Raw genomic sequence first — 27,617 nt, 5'->3', positions numbered from 1 at the left:
CTTAATATTATGTTTTGCCTCAATAGGTTATAGTGCTTTCTCTTGTTGTGTTATATTTGCAGCAATTGTTAGTGAAGTTTTAAACTTCAATATCACATCTAAAACAAAACAAAATTGTTGCATACTATTTTCCATTAAAACATGAGATCACTATGACAAAAAAAGCTAAATGTGTCATGAAATGACTTAAATTGGATGAAAGTATATGCAATATATTAAGAAATAATCTCTGACTTTGTAGTTTTTTATTTGTAGTTTTTACTAGAACATGAAATCAATATGTGAACCCTGGCTAGAGTTTGCATCTAAACATAATAAAATAAAAGAAAACTTAATATTATCATTGAAGCACTAGTGTACATTAGCAAACTGGACTATATAAAATAAATTTTATAATATTTAGCATTTTATTTTTATTTATGTATATTATAAAGTGAATATAGTTGACATTATAATAAAAATAAAAGAATTAGTATGTTAACTAATTTGGATAAGATGCCTACAAACTACATACCTGCCTAAATTTTTGACCCATGAAACCTCAATGATTTGTGTTAATGTTAAGGCCTACATTTATATATATACACACACATATATATATAATTAGGGGAGGAATTGTTAATCCTTTAATTTTAAAAACTTTAACTTTGCAGACAAAGTTGATTATACCTGTGGCAGAACACTGCAACAGCAATAAACAAATAAATAAATAACTTTTATTTTCTGTGGAGCTCCTAGAATTATGAATTATTCTGTAGAGTGAGATGTGCCAAGGTCCTTTTCTTAGAGTTGCAAGTGCATAGGAGAAGGTCAAGGGAAATAATAAGCAGCACTTGATTTCCTTGACCACAGTGGATGGGCTTCTAAAACCAAATTACCTGACTGTAAATCCAGATCTATCTTTTACAGGCTATGTGATTATGGATGTTACCTCTTCTATGCTTCAATTTCCTCATCTGTAAAATGGAATTATAGCCTACTCTATTTTGTTAGTATAGTGAGGATAAATTGAGTGAATGTATATAGTTCTTAGAATAGAGCATGACACATGGTAAGTGATCAAGAAAATACTGTTTACTACTAGTTATGTGACAGTCACTTCACATATAATAATGATTTAATAAAGGAGTAAGAAGAATGTAGAGCACAGCTTCTCAACATTGGCACTATGACATTTGGGGTCAGAGAATTATTTAATGCAGAGGAGCTATAGGATGTTTAGCAGTGTCACTGGCCAGTAGTGTACCTCCTCCTCTCCAAGTTTTGACAATCACAAAAGCTTCTAGATGTTAACAACTATCCCCTGAAAAGTAAAATTGTCCCTGCTTGCGAACCACAAATATAAAGTAACCACTCAAAGATTACATTACTAATTTTGATTGAATTTGACCAGCATTATGAAATAAGCATAAGCTTAAGTTTCTATACTTGATTTTGTCATTGTCAGTTAGGGCAGCAGAGAACTCCAATTCTGAAAATTCTGAACATGTGCTAATAGCCTATAATATAATCAAAACTTTCATTTTTGAAAAATTAGAAAATGTATTAAGCAGCAGCATAGAATAATTAACCACAAAAATATTGAACATAAATCTCATTTGCCTAATTTCTCTTTTGAAGTCCTGTTTCACTATATAAGTATTATGTGTTTTGTTTCACAGCTAGATTGTAGCAGGACGAGCCGCAGACAGAACCTCTCAGACACCGAGTTGTAGAAGGAAGGGCTTTATTCAGCTGGGAGCATCAGCAAGCTACTGCCTTAAAATCCGAACTCTCCAAGTGCACAAATTCTGTCCCTTTTAAGGGCTCACAACACTAAAGATTTCACATGAAAGCGTCGTGATTGATTTGAGCAAGCAGCGGGTACGTGACAGGGGCTGCATGCACTGGTGGTCAGAGAGAAACAACAGGGCAGGGAGTTTCACAGTGTTCTCTTCTATACAATGTCTGGAATCTATGAATAATATCGGTTTCTAAGTTATGAATTGATTTTTAACTACTGGGTTTAGGCCAGGCAGGCCCAGGCCTGGTTTTGGGCCTGGGGCCGGGCTGCCTGTCTTTGGTTTTACTTCCTTGTTTTTTCCTTAAAACAGGTACTGAGTATAAAACAATATAAAACAGTATGAGAGGGTCTCTCTCTTTCCTCAAGACAATAGCCAGTTTTTTCTCTAAGCCTAAGGTTGGTTCTCAAATTTATAGCGGCTTATAGCTCTTCTAAGTTTCTATAAAACCTCAGCAACCTGCAGCAGATTGAAATTTATTGATATTCACTTATTCAGCAGGTCATATTACAGTCAGGGATTGACTCATCCAAACCAGATGCTCCCCCTGCCACCAGATCACTAGGAGATACTGCAATCATTTCCCCTGGTTACTAAATTAGCAAAAATTCTCAGGGAGAGAGAAGGGCAAGATGGCACATTTTAATGCTTACTATTATTCTTTACCATCTTTCCCTTTGAATGGATTAAGAATCTGACACAGACAGGCGGCCAGGAAGGATGTAACTGCCGCTGAGCTGGCCCTTCTGTGTCCAGAGGCTTCCGCCGGCAGCGGCAGCCCATGAGCTACAGGAGGAGCTTTAGGACTTCCAGGCCGGGTGCAGCAAGGGCCAGACTCCTCGCGAGCAGGCGCTGCACGCCAACCGGCCGGCCTCTGGCGGGCACGATGGCACGATCACGGAGAAGCTCCTCAATGGCCCGCGCCAGCTGCAGCCCCGGCCACGCACTGGCCTCACCTGAGCCTGGGTGGAACAATCCAAAGTTTTAATCAAAGAAGGTGGTGTTCAAGTTGCTGCTCACAATAGTTGATACCCCAGGATTTGGAGACGCAGTGGATAATAGTAATTGCTGGCAGCCTGTTATCGATTACACTGATAGTAAATTTGAGGACTACCTAAATGCAGAATCGCGAGTGAACAGACGTCGGATGCCCGATAACAGGATGCAGTGTTGTTTATGCTTCATTGCTCCTTCGGGACATGGGCCATTACATAACTGAAGACTCCCACCTTCAGGCAGGATTGGGTAGTACATGTTTGTTAACTACTTGGCATTGCCTTTTGTTGAGACCTAAACCATTGGATATTGAGTTTATGAAGCATTTGCATGAAAAAGTGAGTATCATCCCACTTACTGCCAAAGCAGGCAGACTCACACCAGAGGAATGCCAACGAAAACAGATAATGAAAGAAATCCAAGAAAGTAAAATTAAAATATATGAATTTCCAGAAACAGATGATGAAGAAGAAAATAAACTTGTTGAAAAGATAAAGGACTATTTACCTCTTGCTGTGGTAGGTAGTAATATTATCATTGAAGTTAATGGCAAAAGGGTCAGAGGAAGGCAGTATCCTTAGGGTATTTTTGTGCTGTGATTTAGCTCCAGCGGCGCCATGAGCAAATGAAAAATAATTTGGAAGCACAGCACAAAGAATTAGAGGAAAAACGTCGTCAGTTTGAGGATGAGAAAGCAAACTGGGAAGCTCAACAACGTATTTTAGAACAACAGAACTCTTCGAGAACCTTGGAAAAGAACAAGAAGAAAGGGAAGACCTTTTAAACTCTCCATTGACCACCAGTTACATCTTAGTTGCTAATATGCCAGCTTGGACGTCAGTGTTTGTTGGTTCCGTTTGACCAGTTTGCACCAGTTTTATCCATAATGATGGATTTAACAGCATGACAAACATTATTTTTGTTGTTGTTGTTCTTGATGGAGATTAAGATGCCTTGAATTGTCTAGGGTGTTGTGTACTCAGAAACTAACAGCTCTAAGTACCTTTCCTACATTTTCTTTTTCTGTTAAACAGGTATCCTCAGTTTAATGCAAGAGGATATTTTACTGTTGTACAATCATGTTCTGGTGGGTTGATAGCTTACAGGAGATTCCAAAATAAAAGGACTCTGGAAGGTTTTCATTGAGGATAAACTGCCGTAATATGATGCAAACGGTGCTTGTCTATGATGATTATAATACAACAGTTCCATTCAATGCAACATATACAATAATGTAATTTAGTCTAACACAGTTGACTCTATTTTTTGACACTTCCATTGTTTAAAAATACACATGGAAAAAAAACCCCATATGCTTACAGTGCACCTAGAGCTTTTTTATAACAACCTCTTTTTGTTTGTTTGTTTGTTTGTTTTGGATTCTTTAAATATATATTATTCTCATTTAGTGCCCTCTTTGACCGGAATCTCATTACTGCTTCACTTTTGTAATAACATTTAATTTAGATATTTTCCATATATTGACCCTGCTAAAATAGAATATAGCATCTTTCATATGGTAGGAACCAACAAGGAAACTTTGCTTTAACTCCCTTTTTACACTTTATGGTAAGTAGCAGGGGGAAAATGCATTTATAGATCATTTCCAGGCAAAATTGTGATGCTAATAACCAACCTGTTTCTACCTGTATGCAGTCTCTTTATTTTACTAGAAATGGGAATCATGGCCTCTTGAAGAGAAAAAAAGCCACCATTCTGCATTTAGCTGTATTCATATATTTCCTTTCTGTATTTTTTGTTTGTATTGTAAAAACTTCACATAATAAACCATGTTGTGATGTAAAAAAAAAAAAGAATCTGACATAAATATAATTTGCTAAAGTAAGGGTGTTAGGTGAGAGGGAAGTCATATTGGTCTAAGAAAAGTCTTAGAGGAATATTGTGAAAAGAGATAGAAGGGTTGGATTGGAGTGGGTGGGTAGGGAATCACACTAAGGAGATGGATCATTCACAATTTCTTTAGACATGGTGAGGCAGCCACAGGAGTCTGAACTTGTCGAAATCCTAGTCTGAAGCCAGTGAAAGTGCTCAGTAAGGTCATACGTTGATCTTCTCTGCCTAAAGCAGTTATTCACACCCCGCCTTTGGGAGAGGAAACATCTACAAACCTTTGTTCTCTTTGTTAGCAGACAGATGACATGAATTTTGGAAAACGTTTGAGAGACAGAATGAGATTTAGCTCAAGCAAGTGATTGATTTGTGCTGGGTTGAAAATGTACCTTTTCAACAGGCAGGTTGAAAATGTGCTTCAGCATTTCGGATACCAGATGTAAACATCCATGCACAGAATTAGAAAGGTTCAACTTTCATGGTTGCTATGGTTTGAATGTTCCCTCCAAAACTCATGTTGAAACTTAATCCAAAATATAACAATATTGAGAACAAGCTTTTTAAGGAGGGGATTGGATCATGAAAGTTCTTCCCTCATGAGTGGATTAATCCATTTGTAAGTGAGTGTATTAATGGGTTATCTTGGGAGGGGAACTGTTGGATTTATAAGAAGGGGAAGATAGACCTGAGCTAGCACGTTAGCATACTCAGCCCTCTTGCCATATGATACCCTGTGCTACCTTGGGACTCTTCTGAGAATCCCCACAAGCAAGAAGGCTCTCAAAAGATATGCCCCGTCGACCTTGAATTTCCAAGCCTCCTTAGCCATAGAAAATAAATTCAGTTCTTTGTAAATTACTCAGTTTTAGGTATATTGCTATAAGCAACAGAAAATGGACTAAGATGATGGTCTTATCCAGAATTTTGTAAATTAGAATTGGCTGTTTAGCTTCAGTATGTATTTTTCATAGATTCAAAACAATTTTGTTTTGAATTGCACAATGAAGGAGTGTCATAAGCTTTTCAGCATGTAGAAGCTCTAAATATCAGTCTGGCATTGTGATAAAGCAGAGAATTTAAATCAAGTCCAATTTGTGCCCCATGACTATTCTTTCTGGTTACATTTCAGAAAAATAGGAATGGATGCGTAACTCAAGGAGAAGCATGAGGCTTTTCCTCAAAATTTTGGTTTAGAAAATGAAGTATTCTAGTATGTTAATTATAGGCATTTCAACTGAGAAGTCTAATAGCATTGGACCAGAATAGTCACAGCAGTCCAAAGTCATGGATAAACTTAAGTTAAAGGGAACAAACAGTAAGAGCCTTCCAAATTAATCTGTATCAGAGAAGATGATAAACAGATGAATGGGAACTAGAAACCATGCAGACTTGGAACTAGATGTAAAACAAACAGCTATCGAATGATTTCCTGTTTACTCTGAGCCCAAGATATTCTTGTATCCTTTCAGTTAAAGCTCTGTTTTACTAAGGAAATTTAAATAAAATTCTGTCTCTTGCAAGAAAATAACATCTAAGACATCTTCATATTTAATACTGCTTTAATTTTGTTTACAACAGTGGTCCCCAACCTCTTTGGAACCAGGGATTCATTTTATGGAAGACAATATTTCCATGGACAGGGTCGTGGGGAAGGTTTCGGGATGAAACTGTTCCACTACTCAGATCATCAAGCATTAGATTCTCATAAGGAGCATGCAACCTAGATCACTTGCATGTGCAGTTCACAGTACAGCTGGTGCTTCTAAGAGAATCAAATGCTGCCAATGATCTGACAGGAGGCAGAGCTCAGGATTAATGCGCACTCATCCACCTCTGCTATTCTGCTGTGTGGCCCAGTGCCTAACAGGCCCGGTACCAGTTTGTGGCCGGGGGGTTGTGACCCCTGTTTTACACTATAACATTTCCACACGTGGCCGGGTGCGGTGGCTCAAGCCTGTAATCCCAGCACTTTGGGAGGCTGAGACGGGTGGATCACGAAGTCAGGAGATCGAGACCATCCTGGCTAACCCGGTGAAACCCCGTCTCTACTAAAAAAATACAAAAAACTAGCCGGGCGAGGTGGCAGGCGCCTGTAGTTCCAGCTACTCAGGAGGCTGAGGCAGGAGAATGGCATGAACCCGGGAGGTGGAGCTTGCAGTTAGCTGAGATCCGGCCATTGCACTGCAGCCTGGGCGACAGAGCTAGACTCCGTCTCAAACAAACAAACAAACAAACAAACAACAAAAAAAACCATTTCCACACATCTCTCATGGTCTGTCTTTCAGATCCACTACTTGTCTCAACTCAAGTCTGGCTACCTGAAAATTAGATTTTTTTTTTAAATTGAAATTTGAGTATCTTTTCGTTGAATACACAGTCTCCACTTTTACACAGTCCCTACTGTCTTATATCATACCTCTCTAGCTGGAAAGATGTCAACTTTACATTAACTTTTCCTGTTTCAGGGCTATTATTTTATCTTCAATTATCAAAATCTATCTACTTTTTTTTAAACTTAGACACATAAACTAAAATTTTATTAATGTGAGGTGCATACTAAGTATCTTTTTTTAACTTTCTTTTTTTTCCACATAATTTTTTTCTTATACTTTACATTCTAGGGTACATGTGCACAACGTGCAGGTTTGTTTCATATGTATACATGTGCCATGTTGGTGTGCTGCACCCATTAACTCGTCATTTACATTAGGTGTATCTTCTAATGCTATCCCTCCCCCCACCCCTCACCCTACAACTGGCCCCGGTGTGTGATGTTCCCCTTCCTGTGTCCAAGTGTTCTCATTGTTCAGTTCCCACCTATGAGTGAGAACATGCAATGTTTGGTTTTCTGTTCTTGCGATACTTTGCTGAGAACGATGGTTTCCAGCTGCATTCATGTTCCTACAAAGCACAGGAACTCATCCTTTTTTATGGCTGCATAGTATTCCATGGTGTATATGTGCCACATTTTCTTAATCCAGTTTGTCACTGATGGACATTTGGGTTGATTTCAAGCCTTTGCTATTGTGAATAGTGCCGCAATAAACATATGTGTGCATGTGTCTTTATAGCAGCATGATTTGTAATTCTTTGGGTATATACCCAGTAATGGGATGGCTGGGTCAAATGGTATTTCTAGTTCTAGATCCTTGAGGAATCGCCACACTGTCTTCCACAATGGTTGAACTAGTTTACAGTCCCACCAGCAGTGTAAAAGTGTTCCTATTTCTCCACATCCTCTCCAGCACCTGTTGTTTCCTGACTTTTTAATGATCCCCATTCTAACTGGTATGAGATGGTATCTCATTGTGGTTTGATTTGCATTTCTCTGATGGCTAATGATGATGAGCATTTTTTCATGTGTCTGTTGCCTGCATAAACGTCTTCTTTTGAGAAGTGTATTGTTCATATTCTTTGCCCACTTTTTGATAGGGTTGTTTGTTTTTTTCTTGTAAATTTGTTTGAGTTCTTTGTAGGTTCTGGATATTAGCCCTTCATCAGATGAGTAGATTGCAAAAATTTTCTCCCATTCTGTAGGTTGCCTGTTCACTCTGATGGTTGCAGATGTTCTTTAGTTTAATCAGATCCCATGTGTCAATTTTGGCTTTTGTTGACATTGCTTTTGGTGTTTTAGACATGAAGTCCTTGCCCATGCCTATGTCCTGAATGGTATTGTCTAGGTTTTCTTCTAGGGTTTTTATGGTTTTAGGTCTAACATTTAAGTCTCTAATCCATCTTGAATTAATTTTTGTATAAGGTGTAAGGAAAGGATTCAGTTTCAGCTTTCTACTTATGGCTAGCCAGTTTTCCCAGCACCATTTATTAAATAGGGAATCCTTTCCCCATTTCCTGTTTTTGTCAGCTTTGTCAAAGATCAGATGGTTGTAGATGCGTGGTATTATTTCTGAGGGCTCTGTTCTGTTCCATTGGTCTATATCTCTGTTTCAGTACCAGTACCATACTGTTTTGGTTACTGTAGCCTTGTAGTATAGTTTGAAGTCAGGTAGCATGATACCTCCAGCTTTGTTCTTTTGGCTTAGGATTGTGTTGGCAATGTGGGGTCTTCTTTGGTTCCATATGAACTTTAAAGTAGTTTTTTCCAATTCTGTGAAGAAAGTCATTGTTAGCTTAATGGGGATGACATTGAATCTATAAATTACCTTGGGCAGTATGGCCATTTTCACGATATTGATGCTTCCTATCCATGAGCTTGGAATTTGTTTGTGTCCTCTTTTATTGTTTGTATCCATTTGTTTGTGTCCTCTTTTATTTCATTGAGCAGTGGTTTATAGTTCTCCTTGAAGAGGTCCTTCGAATTCCTTGTAAGTTGGGTTCCTAGGTATTTTATTCTCTTTGAAGCAATTGTGAATGGGAGTTCACTCGTGATTTGGCTCTCTGTCTGTTGTTGGTATATAAGAATGCTTGTGATTTTTGCACATTTATTTTGTATCCTGAGACTTTGCTGAAGTTGGTTATCAGCTTAAGGAGATTTGGGGCTGAGACGATGGGGTTTTCTAAATATACAATCATGTCATCTGCAAACAGGGACAATTTGACTTCCTCTTGTCCTAATTGGACATCCTTTATTTCTTTCTCCTGCCTGATTGCCCTGGCCAGAACTTCCAGCACTATATTGAATAAGAGTGGTGAGAGAGGGCATCTCTGTCTTGTGCCAGTTTTCAAAGTGAATGCCTCCAGTTTGTGCCCCTTTGGTATTATATTGGTTGTGTGTTTGTCATAAACAGCACTTATTCTTTTGTGATACATTCTATCAATACTGAATTTATTGAGAGTTTTTAGCATGAAGGGCTGTTGAATTTTGTCAAAGGCCTTTTCTGCATCTATTGAAATAATCATGTGTTTTTTGTCTTTGGTTCTATTTATATGTTGGATTATGTTTATTGATTTGCATATATTGAACCAGCCTTGCATCTCCGGAATGAAGCCCACTTGATCATGGTGGATAAGCTTTTTGATGTGCTGCTGGATTTGATTTGCCAGTATTTTATTGAGGATTTTTACATTGATGTTCATCAGGGATATTGGTCTAAAATTCTCTTTTTTTGTTGTGTCTCTGCCAGGCTTTGATATCAGGATGATGTTGGCCTCATAAAATGAGTTATGGAGGATTCTCTCTTTTTCTATTGATTGGAATAGTTTCAGAAGGAATGGTACCATCTTCTCCTTGTACTTCTGGTAGAATTCAGCTGTGAATCCGTCTGGTCCTGGACTTTTTTTGGTTGGTAGGCTATTAATTATTGCCTCAATTTCAGAGCCTATATTAGTCTATTCAGGGATTCAACTTCTTCCTGGTTTAGTCTTGGGAGAGCATATGTGTCCAGGAATTTATCCATTTCTTCCAGGTTTTCGAGTTTATTTGCATAGAGGTGTTTATAGTATTCTCTAATGGTAGTTTGTGTTTCTGTGGGGTCGGTGGTGATATCCCCTTTATCATTTTTTATTGTGTCTATTTGATTCTTCTCTCTTTTCTTCTTTATTAGTCTTGCTAGCAATCTATCAATTTTGTCGATCTTTTCAAAAATCCAGCTCCTGGATTCATTGATTTTTTGAAGAGCTTTTGTGTCTCAATCTCCTCCAGTTCTGCTCTGATCTTAGTTATTTCTTGCCTTCTGCTAGCTTTTGAATGTGTTTGCTCTTGCTTCTCTAGTTCTTTTAATTGTAATGTTAGGGTGTCAATTTTAGATCTTTCATGATTTCTCTTGTGGGCATTTAGTGCTATAAATTTCCCTCTACACACTGCTTTAAATGTGTCCCAGAGATTCTGGTAGGTTGTATCTTTGTTCTCACTGGTTTCAACAAACATCTTTATTTCTGCCTTCATTTCGTTGTGTACCCAGTAGTCATTTAGGAGCAGGTTGTTCAGTTTCCATGTAGTTGAGCAGTTTTGATTGAGTTCCTTAATCCTGAATTCTAGTTTGATTGCACTGTGGTCTGAGAGACAGTTTGTTATAATTGCTATTCTTCTACATGTGCTGAGGAGTGCTTTACTTCCAACTATGTGGTCAGTTTTGGAATAAGTGTGATGTGGTGCTGAGAAGCATATATATTCTGTGGATGGGGTGGAGAGTTCTGTAGACATCTATTAGGTCTGCTTTGTGCAGAGGTGAGTTCAATTCCTAGATACCGTTGTTAACTTTCTGTCTCGTTCATCTGTCTAATGTTGACAGTGGATTGTTAAAGTCTCCCATTATTATTGTGTGGGAGTCTAAATCTCTTTGTAAGTCTCTAAGGACTTGCTTTATGAATCTGGGTGCTCCTGTGTTGGGTGCATATATATTTAAGATAGTTAGTTCTTCTTGTTAAATTGATCGCTTTACCATTATGTAATGGCCTTCTTTGTCTCTTTTGATCTTTGTTGGTTTAAAGTCTGTTTTATCAGAGACTAGGATTGCAATCCTTGCCTTTTATTGTTTTCCAATTGCTTGGTAGATCTTCCTCCAGCCCTTTATTTTGAGCCTATATGTGTCTCTGTACATGAGATGGGTCTCCTGAATACAGCAAACTGATGGATCTTGACTCTTTATCCAATTTGCCAGTCTGTGTTTTTTAATTGGAGCATTTAGCCCCTTTACATTTAAGGTTAATATTGTTATGTGTGAACTTGATCCTGTCATTATGATGTTAGCTGGTTATTTTGCTCATTAGTTGATGCAATTTCTTCCTAGCATTGATGGTCTTTACATTTTGGCATGTTTTTGCAGTGGCTGGTATCAGTTGTTCCTTTCCATGTTTAGTGCTTCCTTCAGGATCTCTTGTAGGGCAGGCCTGGTGGTGACAAAATCTCTCAGAATTTGTTTGTCTGTAAAGAATTTTATTTCTCCTTCACTTATGAAACTTAGTTTGGTTGGATATGAAAATCTGGGTTGAAAATTCTTTTCGTTAAGAATGTTGAATATTGGCCCCCACTCTCTTCTGGCTTGCAGAGTTTCTGCCGAGGGATCCGCTGTTAGTCTGATGGGTTTCCCCTTGTGGGTAACCCGACCTTTCTCTCTGGCTGCCCTTAACATTTTTTCCTTCATTTCAACGTTGGTGAATCTGACAATTATGTGTCTTGGAGTTGCTCTTCTCGAGGACTATCTTTGTGGCATTCTCTGTATTTCCTGAATTTGAATGTTGGCCTGCCTTGCTAGATTGGGGAAGTTCTCCTGCATAATATCCTGCAGAGTGTTTTCCAACATGGTTCCATTCTCCCTGTCACTTTCAGGTACACCAATCAAATGTAGATTTGGTCTTTTCACATAGTCCCATATTTCTTGGAGGCTTTGTTCATTTCTTTTTACTCTTTTTTCTCTAAACTTCTCTTCTCACTTCATTTCATTCATTTGATCTTCAATCAATGACACCCTTTCTTCCAGTTGATTGAGTCGGTTACTGAAGCTTGTGCATTTATTACGTAGTTCTCGTGCCATGGTTTTCAACTCTATTAGGTCATTTAAGGACTACTCTACATTGGCTATTGTAGTTAGCCATTCATCAAATCTTTTTTTAAGGTTTTTCGCTTCTTTGAGCTGGGTTCGAACTTCCTCCTTTAGCTCGGTGAAGTTTGATCATCTGAAGACTTCTTCTCTCAACTTGTCAAAGTCATTCTCCATCCAGCTTTGTTCCGTTGCTGGTGAGGAGCTGCGTTCCTTTGGAGGGGGAGATGTGCTCTGATTTTTAAAATTTTCAGCTTTTCTGCTCTGTTTTTTCCCCATCTTTGTGGTTTGATCTACCTTCAGTCTTTGATGACGGTAATGTACAGATGGGATTTTGGTGTGGATGTCCTTTCTGTTTGTTAGTTTTCCTTCTAACAGTCTCAGCCGCAGGTCTGTTGGAGTTTGCCACTCCAGAACCTGTTTGCTTGGGCATCAGCAGCGGAGGCTGCAGAAGAGTGAATATTGCTGAACAGCAAATGTTGCTGCCTGATTGATCCTCTGGAAGCTTTGTTTCAGAGGAGTATCCGGCCGTGTGAGGTGTAAGGTGTTAGTCTGCCCCTAGTTGGGGGTGTCTCCCAGTTAGGCTACTCGGGTTCAGGGACCCACTTGAACAGGCAGTCTGTCCATTCTCAGATCTCAAACTCCATGCTGGGAGAACCACTACTCTCTTCAAAGCTATCGGACAAGGACATTTAAATCTGCAGAGGTTTCTGCTGCCTTTTGTTTGGCTATGCCCTGCCCCCTGAGGTGGAGTTTACAGTGGCAGGCAAGCCTCCTTGAGCTGCAGTGGGCTCCACCCAGTTTGAGCTTCCCAGCTGCTTTGTTTACCTACTCAAGCCTCAGCAATGGTGGGTGTCCCTCCCCCAGCCTCACTGCCACCTTGCAGTTAGATCTCAGACTGCTGTGCTAGCAATGAGGGAGGCTCCGTGGGCATGGGACCCTCCAAGCCAGGCACAGGATGTAATCTCCTGGTGTGCCATTTGCTAAGACCCTTGGTAAAGTGCAGTATTAGGGTGGGAGTGACCTGATTTTCCAGGTGTTGTGTGTTACAGTTTCCCTTGGCTAGGAAAGGGAATTCCCTTTCCCCTTGTGCTTCCTGGGTGAGGCGATGCCTCTGCCTGCTTCGGCTCTCGCTCAGTGGGCTGCACCCACTGTCCTGCACCCACTGTCCAACATGCCCCAGTGAGATGAACCCAGTACCTCAGTTCGAAATGTAGAAATCACCCATCTTCTGTGTCGCTCATGCTGGGAGCTGGAGGCTGGAGCTGTTCCTAGTCGGGCATCTTGGAACTGTGCCAAAATCTGTCTACTTTTAGATGCTTTACCTTAAAAATACATAGCAAACAATTAAAGATTATTTAAAATAGCAGTTTTACCATGAGTATAAAAAATAAACAATAAAAGCAATATTTGTTGAGTATTTAAAAGTGCCAGGCACTGTGCAATGTGCTTTGCTTAAGTAAATGTTTGACAAAATAAAAGGTCTTTTAAAAGTTCCATGCTTTAACATTAATAACCATATACAGATAAGGTTAGATTTTCTATCAAATTAGCATATAGAAGCTTCACCACATGACCCAGATTACACCGGGTCTCATAACATGCCTGGGCCTTCTCATCATTGTGATTAACCATGAGCATGATGTATTTTGCCTGGACTATATTGCAAACAAAGGGCAGGTTCCAAATGCAGCTGCCCAACAAATATCTGTGGAAAGAAAAATGATTCCTTATTTTAGACCTCTACTCTGTCTCATTAACATTAAATGTCACACAAGTCTTCCAAGCTTATTTATCTGATTGTCCAACCTGAGGTAAAATAGAAGCAGCTAATAGAGACACAGCAGAAAGGCAATATTAGAAACAGGTTCAGCAACAGAAAAGAAAGTAAGTCATAAAAGTGAATTAGAATACAAAGTCAAAGAACACATCGGCATTTAATGGGATTTTCTGTTTGTGTTTTTGAAAATTTAATTGAAGAAAGTAAAGTTACCTTGGCTTATAATAAAGTTAGATACTATAACAAAAGACAAGTCAGTGGCCTTCATATGCAATGTGTTTTGGTTTACTAGTCAGATTAAATATTTTATTAATGAACAAAATTTAAAAATCTAAAAAAGGAACATACAGAGAAACCTAGAGCTTACCAGCATAGTTCTCTGAAATATTAATAAGTTAAGACATATATACCAAAGAGAAACATTTCAGAAGTTTCACTCCAAGGGCCATTATAGCTCTGGAAATTCTTAAAGGAATCATTAAATTTTCAGCACAGAAATTAGTTAATTTAATTGATTTTTATATATGCTTTTTATCCGTTGTGTGAGTTCTGATTGTCTTTAACCTACACACCACATATGCTATAATTAAAAAAAGAAAGCTCATAATATTTTAATTGCCAAACATAAAAACTGTACTTATTAAGTACCTATGAAAGTCTACTTTGTTACACTTACCACATAATTTTAAAACTAAATAGGTAACTTATCACAAAATCAAGATTCAAAATCGAACATTGGTGGAAAATGCAAAGTGTGAGTTTAATAAGATATTAACCAGAATGCACACCTTTGTCTCTTCCATAGCTACCTCATCTCTGGTTTGCACTGGACTTGGGTTGCCACTTGATCCACTTGATCCATAGAGAACTGTTATTAAAAACAGACCGGAGAGTAATTATGTCAAAACTCACAAAGCCCTGATTTAAATCATGAGAAATCTGAATAAAGCCTCCCTTGTCACTCCTGAGGAGGGAAGCCCTAAAAAGGAATTTTGTTGTAACTGTAAAAATGTATACTCTTTACCAGCAGTTACAAAAACTAATAATCTTCATTCGGAGCAAGGTCTCCAGTTTTTCTCCAGGATAGTGAATGAATAAGGCTACATATATCCTGCAGAGCTGCTAGACACACAAAGCAAAGGATATAGGAATTGCACTAATAAACAACAATGGGACAAATCATTAAACATCAAGTAGAACATTCAGCCAAGATGATGAACAAATTATCTGCAAGCTAAGATTAATTTATTACTGAAGACAAAATTAATAAATGTAGTGTGATGAAGTGTACAGTGTTTATAAAGTCTATAGTAATGTATAGCAATATCCTAGGCTATTAAATGTTATAAGTATTAGTAGTTGCAGTATTGGTAGTATTATCCTCTTTTCAAATTTTAATCATAGGGCCTACATATATATAATGATAACATGATAAACAGGAATCAGTTTTTCCATTGGTTTTGATGGTTCACACTGTCTCAACTCATGCTATCTTGTTAGCAAAATTGCCTCTATTGTCCAGTGAGGCCTGATTTTAGTCTGGCATACAATTAAATCTAATATATGGGGCACATTAACTGTTTGATTAGATTTTTGGGGGAATGGGTTTCTGTAGACATGAGCCACTGTTTGAATATGCAATATACTAATCCAATCAATCACCTTGATACATTTAATTGTTTTATTATTATAATTCTCTGTAACAGGTTTATCAGTCAAATCTATTGGTTATACTTATTGGTGTAAATGAAGAAATACTTTTTTTTGTTCCCTCCCATCACTACCTTGAAACATGCTCATTGGAATCTCTTTTTCCCATCACTTGACAATAACTCCAGCCAATCTCCTGCTATCTAGTAATTTCCAAACAAAGTTACAACAAAATTGAAATTCAATAAATCTATTTTTGGTAAATTTGACTTACTTTCAGGTTTTAAAAAGGTCTAGTTGTATGTAAATTAAAACTACAATTTTGCAATCAAATTAAAACATTTTGTCTATCTGTTCCTCACCCCCAGTTCAGAACTGATACGTAACAGGAAGACCAGTGGTTGTTTATCCAGATTTCCCTCTTTTGTTTATAGACCCCTTAGGATTGTCATGGGGAAAACAAGAATTGTAGCAGGAAGAATTAAAAGAAAAAAGAAAAGCTTTTTTTTTTTTTTTTTTTAAATAATCTGGTCTTTATTTTTACTAAGAGGCAGGCACCCAAATGCTTCTTCTGTCAGGGAGTGAATCTTTAAGTTCTTTGTAACTATGTGCTACCTATTTGTTAACCTGAGTAATTTGTTCTCCTGCTGACTTCTTGCAAACACTTGCCAGTGGGTACCTGAAGCCTCTTACATATTTTGTGGCATGCACTTTGCCTATATTTAGCATATATTCACTCATCTAAGGTGGGAAGAAGAATCTAGCATCTTTTCTCTTTGCCCATCTTGCCATTAAAAACTGCCTCAACAAGCATGTAGCCTTCAGAATTTTGAAAGCAAGAAGCAGGTAACAACTGGCCATGTTTAGCTTCATCTTGAAACTCTTGAGGATACCTATCAAACTTTCCCAAAACTGTCTCATGTATGGTTCCATTGCAGGACGGGTGCAATGCTGAGTGCCAGCAGGAGAGGGATATCCCATTCTTTCCTTCTTGAAATTGCCCCCAGTCTTTTTGAGCTCTCTTCCTATTTGGAATTCCTATTTCTCAAAAGAGAAAATAATTAAAAGCACTCTCACTTAGGCAACTAGTTCACTTTCTATATGATAATTCTTGGAATGTCTAGTCCTCTCTTTGTATAAGAGCACAGGTAATTGAGGTCATTGAAGGTTTTGGAGTCACAGAACTGGTCTGGCTACTTTTTATTAAAACCTGCAAAGACATAACTGTTCTATAATTTAGGATACTCATCATTTAATAGGGAATAAACAAAAATTTGAGACATAAGGAAATTCTGTATCCATTACATATATATATATATATATATGGTTTAGGGCCGGGCGCGGTGGCTCACGCCTGTAATCCCAGCACTTTGGGAGGCCCAAGGGGGGCAGAGCACGAGGTCAGGAGATCGAGACCATCCTGGCTAACACGGTCAAACCCCATCTCTACTGAAAATACAAAAAATTAGCCGGGTGTGGTGGCGGTTGCCTGTAATCCCAGCTACGCAGAAGGCTGGGACAGGAGAATGGCATGAACCCGGTTGACAGAGCTGTCTCTCGTTGGTAAACCGAGAGATTGTCACTACACTCCAGCCTGGGCGACAGAGCAAGACTCCGTCTCCGAAAAAAAAAAGAAAAGAAAAAAGAAAAAATGATTTAGAAGAGCAGTTAATATCAATTTAAAAATGGGAATTTTAAAGCTGGGAATAATACATAACATAAATATGTATAAGGATTCAGCAGGGGGCTAAATAAACTTGAAGTTTAAGAAAGATAAGAAAAGAACTCAAATATGCATAAATCTGGGGGCAAAATTTAATATTGCTGCTAATAAAAAAGGGAGGGGCACCATATTGGGAGGCTTCATTAATAAAAGTAACAAATTATGAGAACAAATGGTCTTCTTATAGTTTATCTGGTGAAACATTTTAATGAGCCATAGCTGTCTGTTCCATTACTGAAAGAGTTTTCTTATGTGTGCTCTGGTAGATTTTCATATGGCTACACTGAAAGATATTCCCAAATGTCTGACTAATAATTCTATTTATAGGCAACTGTTCTGAAGGTTTAAAGTAAGGAGGATGAGGTTCATTTGGAAGCAGTGGGGAAAAAATGCTAATGTTGGGCTTTGAATTTTATGGATGCTGTGGCTGTTCTTTATTTTTCAATTAAATAAATGTTTTAAATGCCATGTTTTGTAGCTATTGCAGCTATTGCTAGAGTTAAACTGCCCTCATCTTTTTGCTTAGCAAAAAACCCATTAGGATCTTCACTGAGATTGATTCTAGGTTTTTAGTAAAATTAATAACTTTGCTACCATTTTCTCAAAAATGAGTAGAAATGACTTTTCAATGCAAATGCCAGTTTTTGATAGTGAGATTATTCTGTCTGTAGTGACTATTTGAATCTTTATGGGCAATTGGACATGGAGAGAGTTAGTATATGAACCACGAACAGATTTATCCTTAGATTATCTAATACATGTTTTCCACCCTGCACCATAAAACCTGATCTATTTTTAAAGTCTTGGTTGTTCTAAAAAATGAAATGAAATTATATTAAATGGCATTTTGACTGGGGAGAAAAAAAAAACTTCATGTAGTTTAAGAGAATGGATGCTGGCAAAAATTTACTGTCTACTGTTTATTCAAAGCTTATAGATTAGCAGCCAGATGTGGCAGAAAGTTGGCTGATTTTTCATTCACAACAAAAACAATGCTGCGCTTAATGAACGGAGGCTTGTTATCCCGTAAAAGGAACTTGGAAGCCCTTATGTTTAATGCTCATGCAAACAAGCTATTTGCAGGTGACTTTTGGGCAGGAGGTAAAATATTTTCAAAACTGGGTCAAGTTTTTTAACCCTCAAAAATTACCAGCTAGAGGAAAACCTCCTAAAGTCTTTATTATGCTATTTCCCAAGTAAATGAAATGACAAGTCACTTATCATTTAATAAATTACATATGAAAATTCTTTTCTTTATGATTTCATCAATAAATAAATTCTAGAGGATTCTAGATATATTTATTTGGCATCTATTTTTTAATGTGTTATCAAATTTTGTGGATATTCTTTAATGTAGAGATTCAAATTCTTAAAATGGCATTGAACATTTAATTTAAAATGCCCTCTTGAACCATACATGTTTATCAAAGAATTATTTTATATAGGTTATCCATTAAAAAACAATTTTCAATATATGTAAACATTTACGATAACTGCTCATTTTGGTCCATATTTATTTATCTACCTATTTATTAAATAATATGAATATTACACTTTGTAAAAATAAAGGTCTAGTCTAATATTACTCTATGTCAGAAATAAAACAATTCAGAGAAGTCTATATTAAAAGACAAAATAAAGCACAAAATGATGAGACTCACAAAACCATTGCCAAATTTCCAGCTATGACATTTACTCTCCATGTGGCCTTAGGTATCTTACTCTCTTATTTTAACCTTTCTTTGATTACTGTAAAAATAATTTGTTACTAAGAAGCCCTCTCGCTTTAGTAGCTATGAGTATAAAATTAAGAACATAATTCACAAAAAGTGTTCTAGTCTTCCTGGAAACATTTTAAAATATCAGTTAACCATTGAACAATACACAATCACCTGAGCATTTGCTTAGAGAGGGTTGCGTTCTTATCTCTGTTCACTTCTGTCCTTTCTGAGACTCATATAGGTATGAGAGCTAGAAAAAATATTAATGTGTAGTAATTCAAATTTTATCACTCATGAATCACGGCAGCAGTGCAAAGAATATTTTGTAATTTTAAAAACGTGTTTTTATTAATATGCTTCTACTATTCTACCCCAATCAACAGCAAATTTGCCTATATCATGAGACTAATGGAACTGCTAATTTTTAGAAATGAAAGACATAAGAACTACTATTAAACCCGACAAATCCTTTATCTACAATGAGAATGTCCATGAGTCAGCTCTTCTGAACCTCTGGCCAGTGTTCTGGAGTTACTGATCGGCAACTTTCTAATTGAATTCTAGCTTGGTATGTGAGAGCAGCCATGGGTGAACCAGTGGAGCAAGATTTAAGCCTTGACATTGCCATTAACGATTCACCACCTGTTGCGAGTTCAATAAGTTCTTCACACAACAAATTGTGGCCACAGAATTCAGTGAGATAAACTAAGTTAGAAAGACTGGGGGACAATAAATGTTTGCTAAATCAGAATTGTTAATGATAGAAATCTGTATCTTAACGAAGTTGAGAAATCTCGTCTTCTTAACAGTATTTATTGACTTCCCAGGATATGTCTTAGTGAGGAAACATAGCTTCTGGCATTTATTATTAGAGTGATAAGGAATAATAAACCACAGTGACTGAGAGGGAAAGGCAGGGGGACCTAGAGATACAATAACAGAAGCAGATTAATTGACTAATAAACTTGAGATAAGAGAGCACAGAGGAGGTTCAAGAGATGGAACCGTATATTCCTCTCTATCTGCTTCTACCACCAAGGGAATCAATAGCATATTTTATAATGAATCCCTGATAAATATTAGTCTATAATTGAGAATCTATTAAAATGACTATTTCTTAGGGTACAGAAAAATATTAAAACAAAACAAGTAAAGAAAAGTTGCCACAGGATGGAATATTATATTTCCCCACATGTCTGCTTCAAGGTTGAATCCTAATGGTCATGTATGTAGGTAAATTATTCTTTTCACAGCAACGTCTGGGAGGTGGTACGTGGTGGAGTATAAAAGACAAGGGGTGTAGTGAGGGTAAAGTGTAAGTACGTTTCTCTTGAGCCTTGACTATATTGGACTTGGGATCTTGGAAATCTTGGGGATAAACAGTGGATTAAATCCATAAATTAATAAAGTGTTGATTATACAACAGGTAGAACTACGAGCCACTGTTGGAGGGATAGTCTCCTTTAAAAAAAAAAAAAAGGCCTTAAAGGCTTTATATAAAGCCTTTTTATTATAATAAATAAATACATATTTTGTTTTTTTTAATGAAACAATCTGCACACATACAACTCCACTCTGAAGAAAGGCAATTATTTACATAATGATAGGAATTTCTGCATAATTATGTAAATAATTGCCTTTCTTCAGAGTGGAGTTGTATGTATGCAGATTGTTTCATTTTAAGAAAAGAAATATTTATTTATTTGATTAACTGAAGTTCTGGGCGCTTAAAAATGATTAAAATACACAGATCTACTATCTGTCTTCATGAAGTTTAAACGTCTTATAAGAAATTCAAGTAATAAAGACTACACCATTTATTATTTAACTGTAACTGTAGTGGGTGGTAAGAAGAGAAAGCCCAGTGCGTTGGTGTTCTGTAGTAAAAAACCCAACTTGTGGTTAGGAAACACCATTATTTATTACATTTAAATTAATCAAGTTGTATCCTGTAACAGGTTTCCTGTTATCCACTCATGTCTTCCAACTTCTGAAGTATTGTTTAAATTACAAGGGAGAAACCTAGACATCACATTTTCTAGGCTCTCAAGACACTACAGCTCCAGGTGAAATTATGCTAAATGAAGGCATGAGTGTAAGATGTGGATGGCATAGTGAAGAGGTTTGGAGCGTTTTTCTGGTGACCTCCTGTTTAGGTTTGACAAGCATCTAAAATCATTGTTAGCAACTTTCCCATTATTATTGCATTTTCAGCCTTTATGAAAATAGCAGCAGTCTTTTCCTTTCTTTGCCCATGCACACCATCTAATCATGAGATAAGTCTCCTTCTTAGTCCCTATATTAAACACGTGACACATATAGATTGGGATTTTTTCTGACCTCTTCCTGTCTGATACATTCTTCAACTCTAAGATGAGTTCATATTCATCTTCTGAAGCTCTTGGGAAATGGGAATTTTTTTTTCATGTTAGATATTGGTAGAGACCCATCATTTAATGAACATCTACCTGCCAGGAAATGTACAAGGCACTTAGATACATTATTCATGTAACTCATGCAAATGTATCAACAACACAACAAAATGTCTGTATGAAATAATAATTATGATATTCCTTATATGGGAACAGATCTAGAGAGGAAGATACACTAGCATGTGTAAATAGAGGATCCAAGAATTAAACATTCTTCTGTCGGACTGACTACAAGCTCTTTCTTTTTCATAAAATGCTATCTTCTCTCCTGCTTCTAATTTTCTTATCAAAAATTGTCGTCTATTGTTATTGGGTCTACGGATGGGTAGTGACTCCTTGGTTTCTATTTTGTTCTAGTGGATTACTGTCTTCTTCATTTTTGTTCTAGTGTATAGTGAGAGTCCTAATTAATTAACCTGGTTGCTCTGACTTCCATCAGCTCACCATTGTCTCTTCTCCCAGCTCATAATTTCTGTAACAGAGCTCTAGGCTATGCTAAAGTGCTGCTATATGCTGCCAGCCTCTCTAGATCCAAGTGCCTCTTGTCGGCCACGTTTACATGCACGTGTTTAAAATCTTCTTACTGAATCTATATACAAAGTCTTCACGTCTTCCTCCTTAAATAGTATTGTGAGAAGAAAGAAAATCATCTTTTTTTAAAACTAATTCAGGATGTCTAGGTAATACAACAACAAGAAGTGGGTGGATATCTACCTGTATTTCTGTCCCTCTATCATTCTCATTCATTATAAAATTGGTATCTGAAAAAAATCTTGCTGTAAAAAACAAAAAAAAAATGTATAGAGTATAAAGAAAAAGTTTGCTTCACATCATAACCATTACCCATCCATTGCTGAAGGGAAGATTGTACACTACATGGTTCCAGGGAACAGCACTCACATAGACTATAGTGCGCATGGCACATGCAGGAGACCCCATAGTCCTTCCCACTTTGTCCTCTTTGTAGACATGCTCACGGATGATCCATGCTCCCTGACCTGGAGTAGCCAAATAAAGAGTAGCATCAATTTATTATCATTCTTTCCAGACCATTTTCTAGGTATTCCCATTACACATTCCTTCAGATAGAAGGATTTTATTCTGTACATCGCATCTCACTTACACATTTTTTTCTGAAATCTGAAATCTGAGTATTTTAATTTTATATGGTTTCAACTGTGAGAAGTACCTGACAGACCGATCTAATTGACCTAACTCTCTCTAAGCTAAAACACTCATAAACTAGCACAGAAGCTTGTCATATCATTACACGTTTATCCATTTCTCTAAATTACTTATCTATTGTTTCCTGAAACATCTATTAATCTTGCAGTTATTTGAGATGACTGTGAGCTTACTATTTGCCAGTGATGGCATGAGCACCTTGGTTTAGTCTAGTGCCTGGCATTTATTTTCCTAAACTCTGGTTAGGCCGGGCACGGTGGCTCAAGCCTGTAATCCCAGCACTTTGGGAGGCCGAGACGGGCTGATCACGAGCTCAGGAGATCGAGAGGTGGCGGGCGCCTGTAGTCCCAGCTACTCGGGAGGCTGAGGCAGGAGAATGGCGTAAACCTGGGAGGCGGAGCTTGCAGTGAGCTGAGATCCGGCCACTGCACTCCAGCCTGGGCGACAGAGCAAGACTCCGTCTCAAAAAAAAAAAAAAAAAAAAAAGAAAGAAAGAGAGAAAGAAAGTGTATGTAAAAATTTACCCATCTTTTATTTTATATTTATCACACTTTATTCATATCAAACCATACAGGAAATGAATATAAGCAGATCTTTCTTAGTAGGAGGTGGAAGTAAAATTTTGTTTAGAATAGAAACAGAAAAAAAAGAGAATCCAATTTCATATCGCCAGTTTGCTCCTGAATGCCCAATAAGTTTCCACTTATGAGCTTGCTACTGTACACAACACAAGGGCTTTTAAAAATTGTCTAAATGATAGTGGTTAAGGACGTACTTTAGGCTAGGTTACTTTAAAAAATTATATCATAATTTCTGCCCTCAAAAGTGAATTTGATGTATCATAATGGTTAAAGTTGAGTAGGGTTAAGGATTCTTCTCATTCTATGGTTTCCTTATAAACACACTTTCTAATAAATGCCTAATTTTGTTCCGTGAAATTAAACCATTAGATATTGCTGAATGTCTGTATGTTTCTTACTTTTCTAGAATCTCATTCTTAATTATATTCTTATATTTTTCCTTCACCAGTCTTAAAACCCATGCAGCTGGTGTCTATTATTTACATTCTGTGATATACTTTATTTGACTTTGTGTTTTTAGTCTTTTCACAGAAATCCTTTTATTGTGATCTTTTTTCCAAAAGCACTCATTTCATATCTCTTTTCCATACCTATCTTCATTAGCAGGTTGCATTTCAGTTTCTTCAGTGCTTTTTAGGTAATATATTTTACTACATCTGCCTTCACAACACTATATATGCTCTGATGGTCAGGTCTCCCTCTTTTTTTTTTTTTTTTTTTTTTTTTTTTTTTTTTTTAATTCTTATCCCCTTTGGGAGCCACGACAAAGTAGAAGGCAGATTTTTTCTCACCTGGCTTAAAAGTGAAAAGGCTTCATACATTTCTCCTCTGATTCTTCTTAGGCCCAGCACTTCCCAAAACAAACCAACACACAAAACATTGGTTGTAATGATACTTCAAAAGGTTCAAATACTAGTTTTTGGCTGCTTTCTGTCTATATTTTTCTTCTAGATAAATTTTCTGTTATGAAGTGTTGAACTATTCACTATATGTTAATATTTTCCAAATAAAGTTTCCAAACTGATATTTAACTACATTCTTTTATATTCAAACATATTCTGAACTATTTTCTGTTGTGTCTCTAGATCAATATTTATAAAACTAGATTGTTCATATTTTTTTTCCTTTGCTAACTTTCAAGATCATATCGAAAAGTATCACTGTTGATTCCGTTTTTTATGTTTCATTATTTGAAACGATACTGACATTTTTCCTCTTCTTTATCATTTCCTGTTATCTCATCTTTGTGTCTTCCCATTAATGGCCTTTCTTTTGAATTATTTATTTTTTAATTGACAAATAAATTGTATATATTTAAGGTGTACCACATGATGTCTTAAAGTATACATACGCTGTGGAATGGCTAAGTCAAGTTAAATATACGCATTATACGCATTACCTTGTCATCAGACTCCTTGAGATTTCAATACCTCAGCATTTTTAGTGATTGAGATAACGAAAATTCAAATTAGGTCCTTGCTTGTTTGCACAAAAGCCAACATCCCTTGTTCTCACAATACAATTGCAAACCGTTGATTTACTATTTTTTTTTTTTTTTTTTTTTTTTGAGACGGAGTCTTGCTCTGTTGCCCAGGCTGGAGTGCAGTGGCCAGATCTCCGCTCACTGCAAGCTCCGCCTCCCGGGTTCACGCCATTCTCCTGCCTCAGCCTCCCGAGTAGCTGGGACTACAGGCGCCCGCCACCTCGCCCGGCTAGTTTTTTTTTTTGTAATATTTAGTAGAGACGGGGTTTCACCGTGTTAGCCAGGATGGTCTCGATCTCCTGACCTCGTGATCCACCCGTCTCCGCCTCCCAAAGTGCTGGGATTTCAGGCTTGAGCCACCGCGCCCGGCCTGATTTACTATTTCTTTGTGGACCAGGAGAAGATAACTTCCAGGTAACAAAAAACATTTGCAGAAGGAACGAATGCCTATAAGGATGTGGCAACTAACTGCTGAGGCCCGGAAGTCTGGTTGCTCAGGATGTTATCAGAGATTAAAGAAACACAGACTTTCCCCTTGGTTCCCTAAAACTCCCCCTCTCTTACTCTAGCTGCAAAAACCCCTCTCCGCTTTGTCTTTTTTTTGTTTTGTTTTGTTTTGTTTTGTTTTTTGAGACGGAGTCTCGCTCTGTCGCCCAGGCTGGAGTGCAGTGGCGCAATCTCGGCTCACTGCAAGCTCCGCCTCCCGGGTTCACGCCATTCTCCTGCCTCAGCCTCCTGAGTAGCTGGGACTACAGGCGCCCACTACCACACCCGGCTAATTTTTTGTATTTTTAGTAGAGATGGGGTTCCCCGTGTTAGCCAGGATGGTCTGGATCTCCTGACCTCATGATCCGACTGCCTTGGCCTCCCAAAGTGCTGGGATTACAGGCGTGAGCCACCACGCCCGGCCCCCTCTGCTTTGTCTTATTGTTGAGACATATCTGAGAGATCTTGCCGCGTTCTCACCTTGGCAAAATGGAATAAACTTTTATCCATCCCCAAGCATTGGTGTGTCAGTGTTTGGTTTCAAGTGAGCATCCGGTACATGAGCCCGAATTTGGGCCTCTACAACATCTTCACCTACTTACTATTTGTGTGTGTGTGGTGAGAATACTTAAAATCTACTCTATTGCCAATGTTCAAATATACATGTATTGTTATTCACTGTAGTCACCACGATGTACAATCAATTTTTCGAATTTACTCCTCCTGGCTAACTGGAATTTTGTGTCTTTTGACCAACATTTCTGCAATTTCCCCATGCCCTAGCTTCTGATGACTACTAATTAACTCTCTGTTGCTATGAGTTTTACTTATCTAAACTCTACGTATAAGTGAGATTATGTCATACTTGTTTTTAAGTGCCTGGCTTAGTTCACCTCCCAGGTTCATTCGTGTTTTTGCACATGACAGGATTTCTTCCCTTTTTAAGGCCCATTAACCTTTTATAGATCTGTTACTGAGACAATCCAAACTTATTGGACAATTATATGTTATTTGAATAAATTGAAACATAACAGCTTATACAGGGTCAAATGGCAGTAATAGCCTAAGAAATAGGTTTAGAATATTATTTCTTAGCATAAGGGATAATATTGGTCAGAGTCTTCTAGGCTTGAATTCTTGGCTACTTAGATTTTATCAAGTAAATTGTAAAAGGATAGTCAATCACTTTTTCACATGAATTTCTGTATGAATTTCAATTTGACAAGAAAGATTGTGAAAACAAAACCACTATTATCTGTGAACTACCTAATGTGGAAAGAAATGTCCTTAAATAAAACCTTGAGAAAGCAGATTATTCAATTTTTTTCCTACAGATATCCCATATATTGTAACTAATTATAATATTTAATTGAATACAAAATCTTTCTTCTTAAGGAAAGATTTTATTCAGTTTTAGAACGTTAAAGTTTCTCCACTCTAATATATACAGAACTTCTCTAACCTTTAAAAGTACTGCTTCAGTTATTACTCATGGTAATTGGGCAACATACATAATTAAAACAAACCATTTATTATTTCCCCTTGTAAAAGTGGCATCTGGTTCTCCAACTTAACTTCAAACTGTAATTTTAAACAAATAATAAAGTGTTTTGAAACATTAATGTGGTTAATTGTCTTATCTACTGTCTATGTTCATCAGGAGCTGTGACATGCCCAAAGGAAGGTAATCAGACGAAGGAAGATAAGCTAAATTCTAGAGAATCCATTAGTCATGCCTTAGATGACTGACCATTTTATTATTTTCCTAAGTAAGCTGAGGTTGACAATATCATGAATCATTTATATGTCAGTATTCAAACATTCCATTTTTAGATTGGGAGGGGGTATGTTTTCGAATAGAATAATGAAATTCCCTTCATCTCCTCCTAGTGTATATCATTAAGAAGAACCTAATGGAAACGTAAGGTTCTAAGGTTCTTGCTAGAAACAATAAGCAGAACTGTAGGAATTTTCTTATGGAAAACATTAAAAAAAGGAAATTCTAGCAATAGAATTCATTGTTAAAACTGTAATTTACAACAATATTTTCTCTGCATGCTGACTGTAATCCTCTGTAATCTTCAAAGGCAAACAGGAACAGTAATAATCTTTTCACGTACTCTTAACTTCCTTCTCTGAAAGGCTAGAAAATGTCTTATATGTAGCACTCATACTGTCATTCAGTCAAACCCAGTTTCTATTTTTCTTCAACTTCTAGATGAATGGATGCTTAGCCTTCCTGGCACAATGTGAATTTCTTAAGTGTCTGTAGACTACATCTCCTATTTTTACTTCTCGAAGTTTCTCTCAAGCTGTGATAAAGAGTTTCACTCTATTGGTACTGTTAACTGCCAATCACTTTGAAGGTCTCCTCCTCCCTTTTTTTCTTTTTCCCCACATTTAGGCAAGCAATAAGAAAACTCAGAGTCTCTCCCTTGGCTATGGCAGGAAAGTTCAAACCACTGAAATCCTGACCTACTGGGGCCAATGGTAAGGGACTCAGTTGGGCCCA

The 27,617-nt window shown here is 37.3% G+C and overlaps 1 long non-coding RNA gene across 1 annotated transcript; it reads right to left on the bottom strand.

The window, feature by feature from the left end:
• Positions 1-539: 539 nt before the first annotated feature.
• On the bottom strand, positions 540-22,797 carry LOC140712393 (uncharacterized). Its single transcript, XR_012093975.1, has 4 exons — positions 22,271-22,797; positions 14,633-14,712; positions 13,265-13,389; positions 540-2,743 (listed from the first exon to the last, which is right to left on the bottom strand). It is a non-coding gene; the product is annotated as an uncharacterized lncRNA (long non-coding RNA).
• Positions 22,798-27,617: the final 4,820 nt, after the last annotated feature.

Source organism: Chlorocebus sabaeus, chromosome 9 (genome assembly GCF_047675955.1).
Source record: "Chlorocebus sabaeus isolate Y175 chromosome 9, mChlSab1.0.hap1, whole genome shotgun sequence".
NCBI lineage: Eukaryota > Metazoa > Chordata > Mammalia > Primates > Cercopithecidae > Chlorocebus > Chlorocebus sabaeus.
Note: the sequence above shows the minus strand (reverse complement) of the source record. Positions and strands in the feature narration are given on the sequence as shown.